The 20322-nt window shown below is 39.6% G+C and overlaps 1 protein-coding gene across 4 annotated transcripts in view; it reads left to right on the top strand.

Moving 5' to 3' along the window:
* Positions 1-20322, top strand: part of KYNU (kynureninase) — a 146464-nt gene that overhangs the window by 53265 nt on the left and 72877 nt on the right. The window lies entirely within an intron of this gene.

Genomic DNA, 20322 nt, shown 5'->3' with positions numbered 1-20322 from the left:
TTTGAATGTGGTATATCTTTCAGCTGTATTTGGCGAGCATTGAGTGTGTGGGGGACTAATCCTAATCACATCATATATGTGATGGTGATGTAGGCTGAATTTAGATATGATTTATTCATTTGGTTAATCAATGTAGCTGCTCATCTAAAATAGATGACTCTGGGCAGCATACAAGACTAAAACACAAAAACAGCACAACAAAATAATTAAAAAAAACTCAACATAATTTATTAAAAAATCTCTGCTTGAGATTCAGAAACAAATGATGATTTAGATTTTGACTTGTGTATAAAATATTTTCACTTTTCAACTGAATTTGAACTATGTAAGTGGTTCACATCCTTTCTTTTTCCTTTTTTTTGGTCTTGTCTCTGTGACCCCACCAGAAGGGCGGGGGGGAGGTACCTCAGAAGGATGGGGGAGGCTTTGAGAATCCTGATGCAGGTCTCATGTGAGTTGGGGCCGTGTACTGCAGTATGGTGCAAAGCTGCTATGATCTAGGATGTATTGGCTTGGGAGACCCCAGCCTACTGCCCACCAGTATATGCAAACCTTCTGTAACGCAGGAGACCTGCATCTGCTACTTGGCCCATTGGGCCCGGAAAGCCTTGGAGACTGGGGGTAGTTGCAACGTCTCTGTGGTCATAAGAATAGGCAGACTGCTAATTACCCCAATTTTCATCATTTGACTGGAGGACACTGCAGTGCTTATGTTTGCACACAGAGGTAAGTCTCTTCATTTGGCAACGTTCTAATTTTTAGAATTTTTATGAATGTTCATCTGAATCAGACTGATTAACTATAGCCAGTGGTGGGTGCCTGCCGGTTCGGACCAGTTCGGACTGGTTTGGCCAAACTGGTGGCGGTCTGGGTCACGAACCCGCAGTGACCCAGATCTGCCATGCCCCCGAACCGGTTCCCCAGGTGATGTGGGCGGCGGTGCCATCTTGTTTTTCAGTTCTGCACATGCGCAGAACAATTTTAATAGCACTGCACATAAGCATGAAGCGCATGTCCGCGCAAAGTGAGTACACGAGCAAACTGGCAGTAGTGCCTGCCAGAACCCATCCCTGACTATAGCCAAAGGTAAGGAAAAAAACAATCAGGAAACACTGTGTTCCCCCCTCCCTCCGAAATAGTTGCCAGGTATTATTATTGAAGTGACCTTAGTGCCTTTTCCTGTTCCTTTGCTTGCTATTCCCGGTGCTGTCACAGCATTCTGTGCAAACTTAGAAGAAAACTAACAGCCATGAAACCATTTATTTGAGGCAGAAGTGGCACAGTTTATTTCTATCACAAGGCTCTAACTGCATGTCATATTGTTAGCTTTGCCCAGCCAGGAAAAGAAACAACTGAATTAGCAAGTAAGAGGCAGGTAAGCAGAAATAATACTGATTCTTGTTATGCTTGTCTGAGAACTGTAGTGAAGGAACTCTTACAATTCTCTGCCTCATGTTTTAATAGATTGTGACTTCAGCCAAGCAGGAGCCAAGTATCAAAAAATGCTTTTTGGTGGATTGTGTCCTTACTTAAACAGAGAAAGAGAACGACCATGGGTGGGCATTAAAACAATGGGAATGGGATATACTTCTGCCTTCCTGGTGGCTTCCCCATTGCCTTTTCTTGTAGGAAACTGGTAGGGAGCATTGGAAATGATGATCACATGATTGTGACTGACTGTAGCATGGCAGCAGTACTGAAATAGCCACAATTTTGCCAAATTCTACAGGAGTTATAGGTCATGGGATTTGGGGTAAATTCTTCCAGTTAGCTCATCTGAAATAGATTGATTCAAAAATTGTTTCTCTAAGATGCACAGTTTTGCCCAACTGAATGTTACAAAAATCAAGTATATATGAATTGTAGTAATATGAATAAATGCGTATTTATTCAGGACTGTCTTTGTTTCCAAGGGAGGCCTCATTTCAGTTGTAATTATAAAGGTTATACAGCTGAATAAATATGAATGATCTGAAATACATCTGAGACTTATGAAATCCAGTATTGAGCTATGGGTCTCAATATGATTCAGTATAAGCCACATGGGTATCCTTCAAAAATAGAAATAAGATATTTGACCACAAATAACCAATAATCTACATTTGGGTATCAGGAATCTTTGGTCCTCCAGAGGATGCTTAACATTTTCCAGCATCTCTAGCCAACATGGTCAATGGAGTGGAATGCTGGGAGTTGTAGTTTAATAGCAGCTGGGGACTTGAACTTCTTTATCCCCCATTCAAGCAACTGTATTAATTCTAAATGTATCTTGGTTCAACTAATACTAATTTAATGGTTCACTCTTATAATTAAATCAGAATAATTGTAGTAATTGCATCAGAAAATTATACATTATATTCTGAAATTCTAAGAGTGGAACATCAAGAACAAAATTTTCTTTAGAAATGATTACCACCAGTGTTAGACTTAGTAGTAAGGTGACATAGTATGTGGAGATATAAATTCTCTTTTGCACAAAACCCTGCTTTTACAGTGAAAATATAAAATACATTGCACTATCAGCAAAAACTTTGAGCTAGTTTGTGATTTCAATAAAAGATTCCAAGATTATGCATTAAATACCATGTATTCGTATTCTCTTGCTCTTCCCTTCCTTCTCCTTCCCTCCTTCCCTCCCTCCCTCCCTCCCTCTCTCTCTCACACATACACGCACATACACACGCACAAATGAAAACTGAAGGTTGCATCATTTAAAAATATATAATATATTTTGTATTATGCTTTGAATATTTATATTTTGTTCTTTCAAAAATAGAAAATTATGTGGTCCTTGGCTCATACCACATTGTCATAACTTAGAAAAAATAGTTTTGAAATTGTGAAGGAAAGGAAAATATGAAGAATAGTCCTTAACTGCCATTTCATTCTATTATTTTTCCACTGTTTTAATTCATAATTTCTCTTAGAATGTTTAAAGTATTTGGTATTGAGAAATTCCTTAAGTTTCTTTTCAGTTATCTGCAATTATTTGAGGCATAACTATACAAGCTAACAAGAAAACAAAGAATTTAACATAAAAAGTTATTCTCAAGATTTAGTTCCCCCTGTTTTTTAAATTATTATCAGTTTATTAATGTCATGCTGGATGTAGAGAAGGGCTGGGGAACATTTCCAGTATATAACTTCCTTCCATATGATGCTGAAAACACATAGAAACTATTATTTATTACATCCATACAACTTTTACATGGCTTTTATTTACCCAAACTATGCCTATTCCTGATGGAGATGGTTTCCTTGATTTTCTTTTTGTGCCATAGCCAAAACATCTGAAAATCCAGGTCTATGATTTGCCACCATCAGATATAAAGAATTGATACAATTTGGTCTGACCCCTGAGAATGTTTAGATGTCAGTAGCAGTGATGTAAATTTGGAAGAAAATTGCGACAAAGCAATATGGAGAAGGATCTGCAATGGAGAATCTGTCCTTACAACTATTTTTTTAATTCTTTTTAAAATCTCTAGAGCAGCCTTTCACAACCTTGGCAACTTTAAGATCTATGGACTTCATCTCCCCGAATTTCCCAGCGAGCCAGGCTGGGACTTCAGTTCTGGGAAGTCTACACTTCTTAAAATTGCCAAGGTTAAGAATGACTGCTTTGACTAAAATTCCACTGAACTCAATAATATTGATTTTTGGTGGCCCAAATGCTGTTTGAATGAGGCCTCTGAAAAGATGCTTTTACATATTCTGGTTAAAGATAAAGGTTCCCTTCACACATATGTACTAGCTGTTCCTGACTCTAGGGGACGGTGCTTATCTCCGTTTCAAAGCCGAAGAGCCAGTGCTGTCTGAAGACGTCTCCATGGTCATGTAGCCGGCATGACTAAATGCCAAAGACTCACGGAACGCTGTTACCTTCCCACCAAAGGTGGTTCTTATTTTTCTATTTGAATTTTTACATGCTTTTGAACTTCTAGGTTGGCAGAAGCTGGGACAAGTAATGGGAGCTCACTCTAATCGAAAAGCTCAGCGTCTTAGCCACTGAACCTCCGTGACCCTAGCCACTGAGTCACATGATAACAGAGACATCTTCAGACAGCACTGGCTCTTCGGCTTTGAAATGGAGATGACCACCGCCCCCTAGAGTTGGGAATGACTAGCACATATGTGCGAGGGGAACCTTTACCTTCATTTTCTGGTTACAAATAAGTTAATAACTCAGACTTCCATTCCTCTGATTTTTAGATTGGTTTCTATTACAGTGACATCATAACTTGATACACGGTTTGCAAAAGCGCTGTAAAATAACCCCTTTCCTCCCCCCCCCCCCGGCCACTTCTGTGTAGGATGATCATTTGGAAAAATAATAGAATAGAATAGAATTCTTTATTGGCTAAGTGTGATTGGACACACAAGGAATTTGTCTTTGGTGTATATACTCTCAGTGTGCATAAAGAAAAATAAAATAGAATACATTCATCAAGAATCATAAGATACAACACAGTGATAGTCATAGGTTACTAATAAGCAATCTGATTATACTAGGAAACAAACAAAACAATATAAATGTTAAAGATACAAGCAGCATGGTTATAGTCATAAGTGGAAAGAGATAGTTACTAGGAAAGAGATAGGTACTAGGAAGGAAGAGAAGAATAAAATAGTAATACAGTCTTAGTAGATAATTTGATCAGTGCTGTATTAGTTGTTTAGCAGAGTGATGGCATTTGGGGAAAAACTGTCCGTGTGCAGTGCCCTATAGCGTCGTTTTGAGGGTAGAAGTTGAAACAATTTATGTCCAGGATGTGAGGGTCTGTAGATATTTTCACACCCCTCTTTTTGACTGCTCAATGGAAGGCAGTTTGGTAGTAATTGATTTTTCTGCAGTTCTGGTGCAGAAAACCAAACAGTCTGGAGCCAAACCAGACAGTTAGAGAGGTGCAGATGACAGACTCAATAATTTCTCTGTAGAACAGAATCAGCAGCTCTTTAGGCAGTTTTGAGCTTTCCGAGTTGGCGCAGAAAGAATATTCTTTGTTGTGCTTCTTTGATGACATTTTTGATGTTAGGTGTCCATTTTAAGTCTTGAGATATGAAAGAACCTAGAAACCTGAAGGTCTGTACGATTGATATTGTGTTGTCTAGTATTGTAAGAGGAGATAGTATAGGAGGGTTTCTCCTAAAATCTACCACCATTTCTACAGTTTTGAGTGTATTTAGCTAAATATTATTCTGGTTGCACCACAAGGCTAGTGTTCAACCTCCCGTCTGTATGCAGATTCATTGTCTCAATGAGAACAATCACTGTTGTATCATTTGCAAACTTCAGTATTTTAACAGAGGGATCCTTTGAGATGCAGTCATTGGTGTATAGAGAGAAGAGAAGTGGAGAGAGCACAAGCCTTGGGGGGCTCCTGTGCTAATTGTACAGGTATCTGTACTATTCTAGCTTTGTATAATCTAGCTTTACTAAGAATACATTCAGTTTTCTTCTTTTAAAAAAGTTTGAAATTTAGGGAATGGTGCTGGAAAAAAGCATTGTAACTAAGCAGGGGGATTTTGTTGGGAAGACCACAAAATATCAGGAAAGTTTAATAGTGGATGTAGGCGGAAATTTTGTGTAGCAAAAAGGAGGACTAAAATTATCTTAAAAAGCAATCACACCAATATTAAGTGTTAACTGCTGTCGGAGAATGTTGCTTTTTCTGTAAAATTTTATTTCTGCACTTAAAGTATGGATCAATTTAACTCCCTGCTCACGTCACCAACTTTTCCCAGCAAGCAAATTGAGAAAATCAGTCCAAGTGCTCTTTTAAGTATATAAAAAAAAATTCCCTGTCTTCTTTTGGAAGAGTATTTTCCCATGGTTTTCTTTTCTCTTTTCTTGACTAACCTGACTGGATTGGCCTGTGGGTTCTTAAAAGATCTGACAGAAATTCATTGTATGACACTGCTTCATATTTTTCCCTTATATTAAAAAGCATTAAAGTGAAAAGCTGGAATACTTCTTGAATACCAAGTGAATGAATTATATTCCACTCCATTGTGAATTCCAACCCATGGCTATGCTTAGATGCAGCAAAGTAATTCATTGGATATAGCAGCACATATGATTTGTGAGGTCAGATGTGGGGTGAATTATATGAGGCAATTGGGTAGAATTACAAAAACAATGTTTTATTTAGAGAACAAAGACAGTATTCTGTGAGTATGCTTTCTTTCTACAAAATTAATGTTTATCTTACATAGGCCTTGCAAGTCTATTCTTGTCTTCTAGTACCTTCTCCAAAATTTCTCAACTTTCCTTGAATTTCTAAATATTTTAGGACCAAGGTATTACTGTTTCTTAAATCCCTGGAAATGTAATTAGAAGGGGGATGTTTTGTTTGTCCTCAACACTGCCACATTTTGGGCCATTTAGATTGCAAAGTGAGATCATTTTTCTTCTATACTCAGTGTATCAACTGTAGATATATAGATTTTCAGGTAATAATTTGGGCTTGATTTATGCGTGCACGGATCCATATCTAACTCTATTTATTTTCTAAAATTGAAATTGAAAAACTGAAGGATTTTCATTCTTTTTTTCTTAGCCAGGCTAGCAGATGACTTTCCTCTTTGACTAGTAAAACACCTGATCTTCTACCTTCAGCATTACCAAGAACTTCATATGTTGGATAAACAAATACTTAAAGTATCTTCTCCTCTTCTGCCTTTAGCATATTTCTCTGGATCTGTCCAACACCACTCAGCCACAAACCTCTCATTATTGACCTCCAACCAATCAGCACTACAAACATTTTCCAATCTAATTCACCTTTACCAATCAGTACTGTTCTTATTAAAACTATAGATTTTTACCTATTTACTACAGTTTAGCTTTAAAAGCTAAATTATAGCTTTTATTCCAAATCTCCTTCTGTCTACTTCGAAGAGTCATTTCTAATGATTTTTGTTCCAAAGCTCTACCCTCAAAATTCTATTTGCTACCCCTCAGTGGTGGGTTCCGGATCCTGTTGCAACTGGATCCCGCTGCAATCACGTTGGAACCCACAGTGGGCCCTCAGGAGCACCATACCAGAATGGTACCTGCAACTCACCACTGCTACCCCTCATTTTTCTGCTATGGAAACTAAGGTATCTCTATAATTTACCTTACCAAATACCAGCAAAAGCTAACAGAAATTAGCATCAAACTTTAGTTTGAGTCTCTTCATTGATGGCTACATGCATGTATGATGAGCCATCAAAAGCCATGAAAATTGCAGTTGTGTCACAACCACTATCCTAATAGCAATATTAAAATCAGGTAGCAACCACTATCTCTCAGTCTATTTTATCTATCTGTTCACCCACCCACCCTCTCTTCTGTAGCAACTTTGGGAATGACACTGAAAACTCAATTCTGGTCATTTTCTGGAGAAAATGCTACATCAAGCATTGATCAACCTTTTGGAATGAACCTATACCTAGAATTTTGTAACGGAGAAATAGGGACTACTAACAGATGGTTAGGATATATTTGTTTCAACTATTTGTCCACACTTGGGGAAAGACTTCTGATCCAATATTTTCCCAGACACAAATTTGTGAAATTATTTTAGAACTTATTTTTGTTAAATGTGTGAGAAAGCTGGGTACTTGCATATTTCTTTTTCTGAAAAATATTTTGCATGTTCAAGAAAACAAAACAACCCAGAAAAGAAAACTCCAGAACTCCCCCCCCCAAATATATGCTTCTCCCCCACTTGAAACAATCATTTGTCCATGTGTAGATTTATGGAAAAGCTTAATATGACAATATTTTAGGGAAAAGAAAATTTCTAACATCATTTCCTCAGTTTTAACCAATCCCAACTAAACATTGTAGACATTCAGCTATGCACACATGGAGCTAAATGCATGCATCCACATCCCAGTGTCTTCGGGCTAATGACACTTTCGTTAATAACCAATTTTGTTGTGTACGTGATATACAATGACAATAAAGGCTATGCTACTTTGAAAAACAAAAAGTTTATTGTATTACATTTGAAAGTCAATTGTAAGGGTATCTGCACTAGCATAAACCAGGTCTCATCGTCTTATCTTTTGAGCTCTTGATACTAAACTTTGAAAAATATTTGTAACAACAAACTGTGTATATAGAATGATTGGGCAGCATGTATGCCCATGTCTCCCAAATCTGTTTATTCCTTTGCATAGCCAGGCAAATGCTTATACAGTTTTCAGTCTCCTGGTACATTAACATTTTATTTTAAGGTTTTTCCTACTTATTTGCTGTAAGAGAACAGCATTTTCCCATTGTGGCCATTTATTTAGAATTGTATCATTTTCATCTCCCATACACGCACAGAATTTCTAGCCTTTTGTGTTCTCCCAACTGCCCAAACTTTTTTTTATTCTAATTTTTTCTTGATGGTCTTTCTATTCTTATCCATCTGACCAAATACATTTTCAACACCAAGGGTATTTCGTTGTGTTCTGAAAGATTCTCTTCTAACTATTGATAATTCTAATAGCTGTTTAATCCTATGCAGAGTTACACATGGGTGAACTTATTGATTTCTGTGGATTTAGACATCTTAACAGAGGGATTGGACTCTCTTTCTGAAGTATAGGTTGATTTAATTATAATGTTCTTCGTGTGAAATAGCTGTAGCTAATTCTATTACGGAACATAGCTCAAAATTGCATATTGTACGGTGTGATTTGGCTGTCAATCTCCTCCACTGATCCTTCAGAGAAAGTATGTCATATATGCATGTTTCTGGCATTGAGACCATTAGTTTTATCAAGAAAAAAATCAATGTAAAAGTTGGGGAAATATGACTGAGATTTCTAACTGTTAGTACCGTCTGTTTTAAAGTCTGAATTCTTTAGGGCTCAAAGGGACCTTAATAAAACATTATTTTATTCATCTTTTTCTGTGCTTGTTCTTCCATTATTCTTGCCAGAGTGCTGCCCTAAGGATAGAAAAAAAAATCCCAATTCCTTTGTGTTTTATAAATAATCTCTGGATTTTGCCAGTAGAGATTTGAGGCATTGCAATGCTTTGTACAAAATTAGTGTCAAGGCCTGAAGTCCAACCTCCACAGATCTTCAAAAGAACAAAAGTTTGAAATACTATATAAAAAAGTGGAAGGCAATGATTATTTTTTATTAAATTAAATATAATTGAAATAAAATCATGCTCAGTTTTGTCATGATGCCCTACACTATTCTTTTTTTGAATCCAGCTCACTTTCTGAAAACCAGATAATATTCTCAAACCAGAAAAAGAGGTTCATGAATCTAGATTATATATATAGCACCAAACCAACAATAAAAGGTTCATTAAGTTGACCTCCTGCAGTGACGTCACTTCCATGAGGGTGAAGAAAATGGTAGCTCTACTAGCTTTGCTTGAGTTTCTGTTGTGAAGATCCTGAAAAAGGATGAGTTGAACCTGGAGGGATCAACAGGAGAGAGAGGAAGCCCAGGCGCCGAAGGAGGAAGCAAGCAACTTCCCTATCGGATGAGGGAAAATCCCTTGAAACCACGTCCATGGCTGATTTTGGGTGGTGACTACCTCACATGAGGGAAAGAAAATAGCAACACAGCAGCATTGGTGAGAATATTTAAAACAACTAAAACGGTATAAATTCTATTAAAGACTCATTGACTTTTCGGACGAAAAAGAAAAATCCTATATGAAAGAAGAGTAATACCGCCATGTAGTGGAGAAAGAAATAAGAATTAAATAACAGTATACAGGATTGCTGATGCAATCTGGTAAAAGATTTTTTTTTTTTGTGATCTCTGAAATCGGATTTAAAAAATAGAAGAACATTGAAAGAAGAAATATAAATATAAACTGAACTGTGGTGAGATAAAATATTGTTAAATGGTATTGAATCATATTTGGAAGAGAATGTGTAGAGGATATATGAACTATTGGTGCTACTTTGAAATTATCAATGTTATAAATAGATGACATAATATTATATAAGAATTAAAATTAAGGATTTATTAGCCTAAACATATTGTATACCTAGAGAATAGTAAAAAAAAAATAGTAATATAGTGTTGAAGTGGGGGATGTTAGTTTGTAATTATTAAAGAGACGATATAAGATTGCATACTGAATCAAATTAAGAATGTGTTAGGTTAAATATATTCAATATTGCATGAATATTGTGTGGATTGACTTGCATACTAACCCGAATATATAGAAATTAAGTTGTTAGATTGTAGGATTGAATGATATTGAATTGAAATGTGCATGGAAGAGGGAAAGTTTAAAGACTGAAGGGGCTGGTATAAGTATATGTTATTGTGGGGAAAAATTGTAAGGAAATTAAAATCAAAAATGACAAGTACAACAACAATTAGTAAAATGAATAGAAAGGCAGCATCCAATCCAACATCAGCAACATCTTCACCCTCAAATCAGCACACAATTGAGAGCACACTGGGTATAGAGAAAGCAAGGTCAACAACGAACCTTCAGTGTATGCAAGATGCTTTAACAATGATACAAGAAACTGCTGAAAACACAAGAAACAATTACAAAAATCACAAAACTAGGAGAAATGAAGAAATTAAACTAAAAATGGGAGGAATGAAGAGTGAAATTAAAAGAATAGATGATAGAATAGGGGAAATGGAGCCTGGAGATCTAGTCCAACCTGGCTCAAGCAGAAGATCCTATACCAGGGGTCACCAACCTTTTGAGCTTCAGGGACCATCAAATTCATAATTTTAAATCCCGTAGAACGCGCCTGTGCGAGGCGGAATGGCCGTCAGCCTTCTCCACTCCGGTCTGGGTGAGCGAAAAATATCAGAAAAATCAACAACTTAGCTTTGGGACCATGCAGGAAGGGGTCCTAGCGGTGGAGCGCAATTTGGGGCACCCGAACAGGCGATTATTTGGAGGGTCGTCGCGACTGGGTAGCCCCTGGTCCATGCGGCCGTCCGTAGCATTTTTTACAGCGCTCGGTGGCGAAAACGACGATCATGGTGGCGGGGCGCTGACGGCGCCGTCCCCGGCGGCTTCTTACAGTTCTACAGCTTTCCCGGCGGCTTTTTACAACTCTAGCCCTGTCTCTTTCTCTGGCCGGGAGGAGCCCTGGAGGGTATCTGGCTGTTGGAGTGATTTTACTTTCAGAGAGGAGGTGGGTGACTTAGAACGGCTCTGGACGAGGTCGGGCAGTTGGTTTGTTTGCCGCTGCCTCCTTAGGCGCCCCCCTCCCTCTGCTCCGTCGGCTTGCGATACGCGGCGCCCCCGGCACCTTTTGACATCTTTTGCTCTCGCTTTTGTGGTACTCGGACTGCATTGGACTGTTCCAGAGAGGGGGCGGTTGGCCTGGCATGGCACTGGATGAGATCAAGCAGCTGGCTTTGTTGCCGCCGCGGCCCTTTTGGATGCCCCCCCTCCGTCCCACCTAACCTGGCCTTCCCTACGGTGTGGCCTGTCCTTCGTTTACCTTCACGGCTACGGGGCCTTTCTTGCCATCTGGCTCTCTTTACCCACGGCTGCTGGACGTTTGGACTTATGACCTGGTCTCATCTGGTGTGACCACTACCGCCCGTGGAGGCTCAGGGATGCCACCTCAGCCCCTTCAAAGGAGCGACCTTCGGCCTTGGGCACATTTTTGGGACTTGGAGGAAGGGAGAGGGGCGGAGCACCCCTCTCTGGACCGTACCCTCCTTATTGAACTCTTTACTGGACTTGCAGAGGAGAAGGCTAAGACTATTAAGATCTTTTATATAAGCCTTGTACGAACTTCGCACGGTTGCACAATTTTTTAACTGGTATGGTGAGTGTATGGGACTTGCATGTGATTGAGTGAATGATCCCACTTTTTATTATCCCATTATTATTGTATTTTATGTGTTTTTAATTATTACGTGGGGACTGCTTGGGTGAACAAATGAGTGTGTTTGATTCGGAGGGCCTGTTGAGGAACGCGGGAGCCATAGGGGTGGTTGAGGGAATTACGGACACGGGAGTGGGCCGGAGCATTACGGTCTTAACAGGGAGGGGCAGATATGGCGGGGACTTTAGGGCTGGCCATTACCGGGGAAGGAGGGCTCGCTACGTCACAGAGATCCCTCCTTCCGGCCCTACGAGTCCCACTCCAAGGCCAGGTGGTGTGAGTAATCAGGACCCTGGCCTCAGGATGCTGGCGCTAAATGCCAGGTCTGTAGTTCACAAAGCTCCTCTCGTTCGGGACTTAATTTTAGATGAGAGGGCAGACCTGGCATGTATTACTGAGACCTGGCTGGGCCCGGAGGGAGGAGTCCCCCTCGTAGAGATGTGCCCAGAAGGTTTTCAGGTGCTCCATCAGCCGAGAGCTCAGGGGAGGGGTGGGGGTGTGGCCGTTGTTATCCGAGAGTCTCTAGCACCTCGTAGGATCCCTGCTCCGGAGCTTGTCGGGTGTGAGTCCCTGCTGGTGAAGTTGGACCTCAAGGGTCAAGTGGGTCTGCTGCTAACGTACCTGCCTCCTAACTGCGTTGCAGCAGCCCTCCCCTCGCTCCTCGAGTCGATAGCCGAGCTGGCAGTTGAGTTCCCCAGACTTATGGTTCTGGGGGATTTCAATCTGCCTTCGCTCGGTGGTCACTCTGATGGAGCGCAGGAGTTCATGGCTTCCATGACAACCATGGGCTTGACCCAAGTAATCCGAGGACCGACGCACTCAGCGGGTCACACGCTTGACCTCGTATTCCTCTCGGAGCAGTGGAACTGTGACCTTGGTCTGAGGGGTAGTGAGATCTTGCCCCTGTCATGGTCAGACCACTACCTATTGAGGCTTGACTTTCGGAGACCAAACCCCCACTGTAGGGAGGAGGAACCGACCAGGTGGTTCCGCCCCAGGTGACTTATGGACCCTTTGGGGTTCCAGACGGAACTTGGGGTTATTCCTGATACCCTCGCCCGCAGTCCGGCGGAGACTCTGGTTGCTGCCTGGAACTTGGCAGCGACGGAGTCTCTTAACCGGATTGCGCCTCTACGGACGCTCCGAGGCAGTGGATCCCGGAGGGCTCCTTGGTTTACTGAGGAACTCCGGGAGAGGAAGCGCCAAAGGAGACGCCTAGAGCACTTATAAAGGTCCAGTAAATCCGAACCGCACCGAGCACGTTTAACAACCTGCACCAGAGAGTACATTCGAGCAATTAGGACGGCTAAGAGAACATACATTGCCTCTCTGGTTGCGTCTGCTGAGTCGCGCCCAGCCGCCCTGTTTAGGATAACCCGTTCCCTCCTAAATAGGAGGGATACGGGCGATCCGCTTCAGGGCAGGGCTGAGAATTACGTCCAATTCCTCGCAGACAAGGTTGCTCGGTTCCGGGCGGATCTGGACTCCAATTCTGCAGAACCAGCCGAGGCACTAAGGGATGATCTGGTAAGCCATCGCTGGGTTGAGTTTCAAGCTGTTACCCCTGAGGATGTGGACAATGAGAGCTGTAGGAGCCTCCACATGTGTGCTGGACCCGTGCCCCTCCTGGCTGGTTGTAAACAGCAGAGAGGTGACACGAGGCTGGATCCAGGCGGTTGTTACCGCCTCTCTACGGGAGGGGGTCTTTCCCCCCGCTTTAAAGGCGGCGGTGGTGAGACCCCTCCTGAAGAAACCATCCTTGGATCCAGCTGTTTTAAATAACTATCGTCCGGTCTCCAACCTCCCCTTTGTGGGGAAGGTTGTTGAGAAGGTGGTGGTCTTTCAGTTCCAGCGATCCTTGGAGGAAGCCAGTTATCTCGATCCTTTCCAGTCAGGCTTCAGACCTGGCTGCAGCACAGAAACCGCTTTGGTCGCGTTGACCGATGATCTCTGGAGAGCCAGGGATGGAGGCCACGCCTCCATCCTGGTGCTCCTTGACCTCTCAGCGGCTTTCGACACCATCGACCATGGTATCCTTCTGCGATGACTGCGGGAGGTGGGGGTGGGAGGCGCTGTTTTACAGTGGTTCTCCTCTTACCTCTCGGACAGGTCGCAGTTGGTGTTAGTTGGGGAGCAGAGATCGACCCCTAGGCCCCTAACGTATGGGGTGCCGCAGGGTTCGGTCCTGTCCCCCCTTCTTTTCAACATCTACATGAAACCGCTGGGTGAGATCATTCAACGGCACGGGATAAAATATCACCAATATGCGGACGATACTCAGTTGTATCTGTCCGCCCCATGCCAACTCAACGAAGCGATGGATGTGATGAGCCAGGGTCTGGAGGCTGTTAAAGACTGGATGGGGGTCAACAAGCTTGTTGAAAAGACCGAGTGGCTTCTGTGTTTCCCTCCCACGAATTGGCCAAGTGTTCCATCTCTCAGGCTGGGGGGTCAAATTTTACGCCTCTCAGACAGGGTTCGCAACTTGGGAGTCCTCCTGGACCCACAGCTGACCTTCAAACATCATTTGTCAGCTGTGACCAGGGGGGCATTTGCCCAGGTTCGCCTGGTACACCAGTTGTGTCCCTACCTGAACCGGGAGGCCCTCACAACAGTCACTCGGGCCCTTGTGACCTCTAGGCTGGAATACTGCAATGTGCTCTACCTGGGGCTGCCCTTGAAGAGCATTCGGCGACTTCAGCTAGTCCAGAATGCAGCCGCGCGAGCGATTGTGGGTGCACCTCGCTTCACCCACGTAACACCTATCCTCCGCGAGCTGCACTGGCTGCCTGTTGATCTCCGGGTGCGCTTCCAGGTGCTACTTATCACCTACAAAGCCCTTCATGGTAGTGGGCCTGGGTACTTGAGAGACCGCCTACTGCCAATTACCTCCACTAGACCGATACAATCGCATCCATTAGGCCTCCTCCGAATTCCATCTTCCAGCCAGTGCAGACTGGCAACTACCCGGAGGAGAGCCTTCTCGGTGGCTGCTCCGACCCTCTGGAACAAACTCCCCGTGGAGATTCGGACCCTCACCACCCTCCAGTCCTTCCGCGCCGCTTTAAATATCTGGCTGTCCTGGCTGGCCTGGGGTTAGGATTCTAACCCCACCCGAATTGTGTGACTGTTGTGCTCTCTTTTAATATGTTGTATTGTCTCCATGTTGGAATATTGTTTGTCTTCCCCCCCCCTTTTTGAACTGTGATCCGCCCTGAGTCCCCCCAGGGAAAAGGGCGGCATACAAATAAAGGGAAAACTAAAACTAAACTAAACTAAATACAAAGTGAAATAACAAAAAATGAACAAAAAACTCAAAAAGTAGAAACAAAAGTAGAAGAAATGGAGAAGAGAATAGAGATGGTAGATGAGAAGCTGACTACACTAAACAGACAATTGGGGGGGGGAATAGTGTTTTTGGAACTCAAAAAAGCTGGCTTCTTTCTGTGCTTTCAAAATATAGTAGAAGAAAAGGAGGAGGATTTAGGGGAAACAATCACAGAGATTGCTGCGAACATATTACAAAACAAACAAACAAACGGGACATAGACGAGGTGTATCGAATCCACACAAATTATGCCAGGAGACACAGACTCCCAAAAGAAATCCATATACGCTTTACTAGAAAATCGGTAAGAGATGAAGTATATAAGAAAGTGAGAGAAGAACAAATAATATATAAAGGAAAAGAGATACAAATCCTGAGATAAATCCTTAAAATAGTGAGAGACCAGAGAAGGCAATATCAGTTCCTTACACAACAACTAATAAGGTACAATGTAATGTTCAGATGGCTCACACCAGAGGGAGTGATGATTACCTGGCAGAATAAAAGATATAAAATAGACACAGTCAGGGAAAGCACATGAGTTCTTTGAACATCATTTCACCGCTGAGGAAGAACAAGAAAGTAAAGAGAAACCAGAGAGTAGAAGTCAAGAAGAACAGTCAGTTGAAAACAGGGAGGAAGAGAACAAAGAAGACAGGAAAGAGAACAAATGGAACAAGAAGGTAGTAAAATAGGAATAGAGACAAGAAATGCAAGGAAACGAAAGGCGGCACACAAATAACAATGGAACAAGAAATTAAGTTACTCTCACTAAATATAAATGGATTAAACTCACTGGAAAAGAGAAGGCAAAGTTTGACTAGATTTCAAAAAATAAATATGGACACAGTATGCCTTCAATAGGTACATATTAAAAACCAATATAACAAACTACTAGAATATCCAAAGTTAGAAAAATTATTTACAACATTAGCACAACAACAAAAAAGAGAAAATGCAATATACATCAAATAATGGATAAATGCAAAAAATATGCAGATGAAGAAGGGAGGATTTTAATGATAGAAATAAAAACAGAACAAAGAAAAATTCTTGTCACAGCAATATACGCCACAAATAAAAACCAAAAAGAATTTTACAAGAAGATCCACCAAAAAATAACAGAAATAGAATATGAGGATATATGTCTAAATGGTGACTTCAATGCTGTAGCAGATATCAACTATGACTACAAGAGTAACAAAAGAAATAAGAAAAAAAAAGAATGCTACCATCTACCTTTTTCGAAATGGTGCAGGAATTGAGCCTGAAATATGTATGGAGAGAAAGGAATATAGGAAACAAACAATTTACATATTATTCAAACCCCCACAAATCATGGTCAAGAATAGATATGAGAAGAGATACAGAATAGATTGAAATAATGACAAACACCTGGGCGGATCACAACCCAATAAAAATAACATGGAAAGGACCAAAAAAGAAAAATGAATGAAGGTCAATGAATCAAAAATAGTGAAAGATAAAGAATATATAAAAATGCTAGAAAGAGAATTGAAACTTTTCTACGAAGTAAAGAAGAAGAAACATAGTTACAAAATTTATGGGATACTACAAAAGCTTTTACAAGAGGGTTGACAATAGCGTATTTGGCAAGGAAAAACAAGGAAAAGAGACAAAAACAAGAAACATTTGAGAAAGAACTTAAATAATTGGAAATGGACCTGCAAAAAACCCCACAAGAATCAAAAATAAAGGAGAAAAAAGAACTATTAAAACACAAATTTAATTTGATGACACAAGAGATGACCCAAAAAATTAAATTTGCAAAACAAAACTATTTTGAAAATGCGAATAAACCAGGAAGATGGTTAACATACAAATTGAAGCAAAGTTACCAAAATCATGAAGGGAAGCATATATAACATTGATACCCAAAGAGGATTCAGACCATCAACAAATAAAAAATTACAGACCAATTTCTTTACTAAATGCAGATTATAAAATCTTTACATCAATAATGGCAGAGTGAATTAAAAAAATATTAAATGAAATTATCCACACAGATCAAAATGGCTTCTTACCAAAACGTCAATTAAAAACCAATATGAGGATAATTATAAATACACTAGAATATTATAAAGATAATCTGGGAAAACAAGTTGCACTGGTCTTTTTAGATGCCCAGAAGGCCTTTGATAACTTGAATTGGCGTCTCATTATCACACAGTTAAAAATGATGAGATTTGGAAAAAAAATTATAAAAATGATAGAATCAATTTATTCGGCCCAGACAGCAAAAATAATAATAAATAGTGACACTACAGAAGAAGTTAAGATATGGAAAGGAGTGAAACAGGGTTGTCTATTATCACCTTTATTATTTATACTATCACTGGAAGTTCTACTAAGAGAAATGAGAAACGATCAAGAAATAAAGGGATTAAAAATTTAAAAAGAGGAATATAAAACACAGGCATTTGCGGATGATATGGTATTCATATTAGAGGATCCATTAAAATCAGGAATTAAATTAATCCCAAAAATAGAGGAATTTGGTAAGGTAGCTGGACTTAAAATTAATAAGAACAAAACAAAGATCATTACGAAGAATTTTATTAAAAAACAAGAGCAAGAATTAGAGGAAAACATGGGAATGCAAATAGCAAAAAAAGTAAAGGACCTAGGAATTTGGCTGACAGGGAAATACTCAACATTTGAAGAAGATAATTATGTTAAAACGGTTCAGAAAATTAAGAAAGATCTGGAAAATTGGAGGAAACTACAAATATCCTTAATGGGAACAATTGCCATCATTAAAATGAATATACTACCAAAAAAATTATTTTTATTTCAAGTGGTGCCAATTAGCCTAGGGAATTTTTTTTCCATAGATTTAAACAAATTAATTGTACAGTTTATGTGGAATTGTACAGTTTATTTGGTCAGGGGAAAAACCACAAATTAAATTAAAATTGTTACAAGACAGTAGAGAAAGAGGAGGATTTGGACTTCCCGATTGGGAGCTTTATTACCAAGCAGCAGCTCTCACCTGGATGAAGGACTGGATCAATTTAAAAAACAGAAGATTATTAACAATAGGTTATAATTTGGAATTGGGTTGGCACGCCTTTATCTGGGATGGGGAAGACAAGATTCATAGCTATTTCCACAAACATTTAATTAGAAAAGCTCTACTACAAACATGGTTAAAAATCAAAACAAAACATTACAATAAAATCCCAACCTGGCTATCCACCATGGAAGCTCTGATATACCCGAACGTATTGGACATAAACAAGATAATAAGATATAAAGACATATTAGACAACTAAGAAATGCTAAAAACAAGGCAAGAACTGAAAGACGAGGGAATAGATATTGGCTGGTGGCCCTATCTACAAATACAGGCAAGGTATAAAAAAGACAGGGAAAGGGCGGATTCTATAAGGAGCCACAAGAGTGGATAACATTTTACAGGGAACCGAAGAAAAATTGATTAAAATATATATATCACTACTTATTAAAATGTAAAATGGAAGAAGAAACTGAAAGAAACAATGATAACATGGGTGATATAGTTTGTGTATAGTATAGAATTGGCAGAATGGGAAAAATTTGGGAAATAAACTACAAATTAATGATGGCAATGGCTTATAGAGAGAACATGTACAAGATGTTCTACAGATGTCACCTTCCACCAGCGAGAATTGCAAAAATGTTTCCGGAGTGTTCACCTATCTGCTGGAAATGCAACAAGCAACATGGAACATACTACTATATGTGGTGGACGTGCATAGCTGCGAAAAAGTATTGGAAAAAAATAAAAGATTGGCTAGAGGAGATTACTACACATCAAATTGCACTAAAACCTGAATTATTTTTGTTAGGGATTATAAAAGGAAATTAGGAAAAAAAATACTAGATACTTAATTTTACACATCTTTACAGCAGCGAGAATTATATTTGCACAAAACTGGAAAAATAATTATATAACAACAGAAGAAAATGTAATTAAAAAAATATTGGAATGTGCAGAGATGGATAGGCTCACGAAAGAACTAAAAGAGAAAGACGAATCTGAATATTACTCCGTATGGGATTTATTGAATAATTGGCTAGAGGAAAGGAGGGGAAAAGCAGGAAAGCAAAAAAGTAAGGAAGAAAGATTAACAAAACAATAGACAACTACAAAACCGGAAAAGGATTAAAAGATTGAAATATGAGATAGACTATAGCAAATAAATATCACACAAAATGACGTAAATGTAGTAAAAACTGTTGCACATAGAATATATGGAATATTACATATAGAATGGAAAAAATGTATGAAATAATGTAAAGGCACAAATATATAGTCATAGTTATACAAGATTTAATATATAGTATACAAAATGACATGTAAAAACTACTATACATAGAACACATAGAATATTATATATAGAATGAAAAAATGTATGAAATAATGTAAATGCACAAATATATGAAGTCATGGTTATAAAATATTTATTGGTATACATAAAGCAGACACAACAGATAGGTAAAAAAATGTAATGTGTTGCAAAGATGTGAAGTTTGTACAAACAAAATAAAATTTATTTTTTTAAAAAAGATTCATTAAGTTGACTTCTCCAATTTTTACCAAACCTGATCCTGTTTATGGCATAAGTCTTCACTATATACAATACATTGATATGCCTAAGTTCCAGGGTCCAACATGCTAAGTATTAGGAATTCCATAATTTTTAAACATTTACTATTAACTCCAATTCTAAGTATTTCTACAGGAGACAAGAGCTGTTCAAAGATTTTGTTTCCTAACTGAGAAGCTTTTGACTATTCTGAATCACAATGTAACCGGATGGGTGAATATGTTAACATTCATGTGTGTTTCTTCACATGTCTCTGTGTGTATCTTGGGAAAGATGGACAGCCAGCAGATGGTCTTCTTTGGGTCACATGATTGACAAGGAGGGAGAGGAGATTTAGAATGGAGCAGTTGGCAGCATTCTGAGTAGCAGTCCAAGAGCTTTCTCATTGGCTCATTTTTAAATTTGGTGTTTATTTGGCTTGCTTCTCCTGGCAAATTTGATCTTTTCTTGGGGAGAGCTACCCTACTGATAGACAGAGGCCCAAACCCCTTTAGATGTTTCATTTTGCCCATCGGTTGGAGAGGATAAATGATGCTAATTTTATTATACTTTG

This window comes from Thamnophis elegans, chromosome 1, assembly GCF_009769535.1.
Source record: "Thamnophis elegans isolate rThaEle1 chromosome 1, rThaEle1.pri, whole genome shotgun sequence".
NCBI classification, from domain to species: domain Eukaryota; kingdom Metazoa; phylum Chordata; class Lepidosauria; order Squamata; family Colubridae; genus Thamnophis; species Thamnophis elegans.
This window is presented reverse-complemented; position numbering and strand designations above follow the sequence as displayed.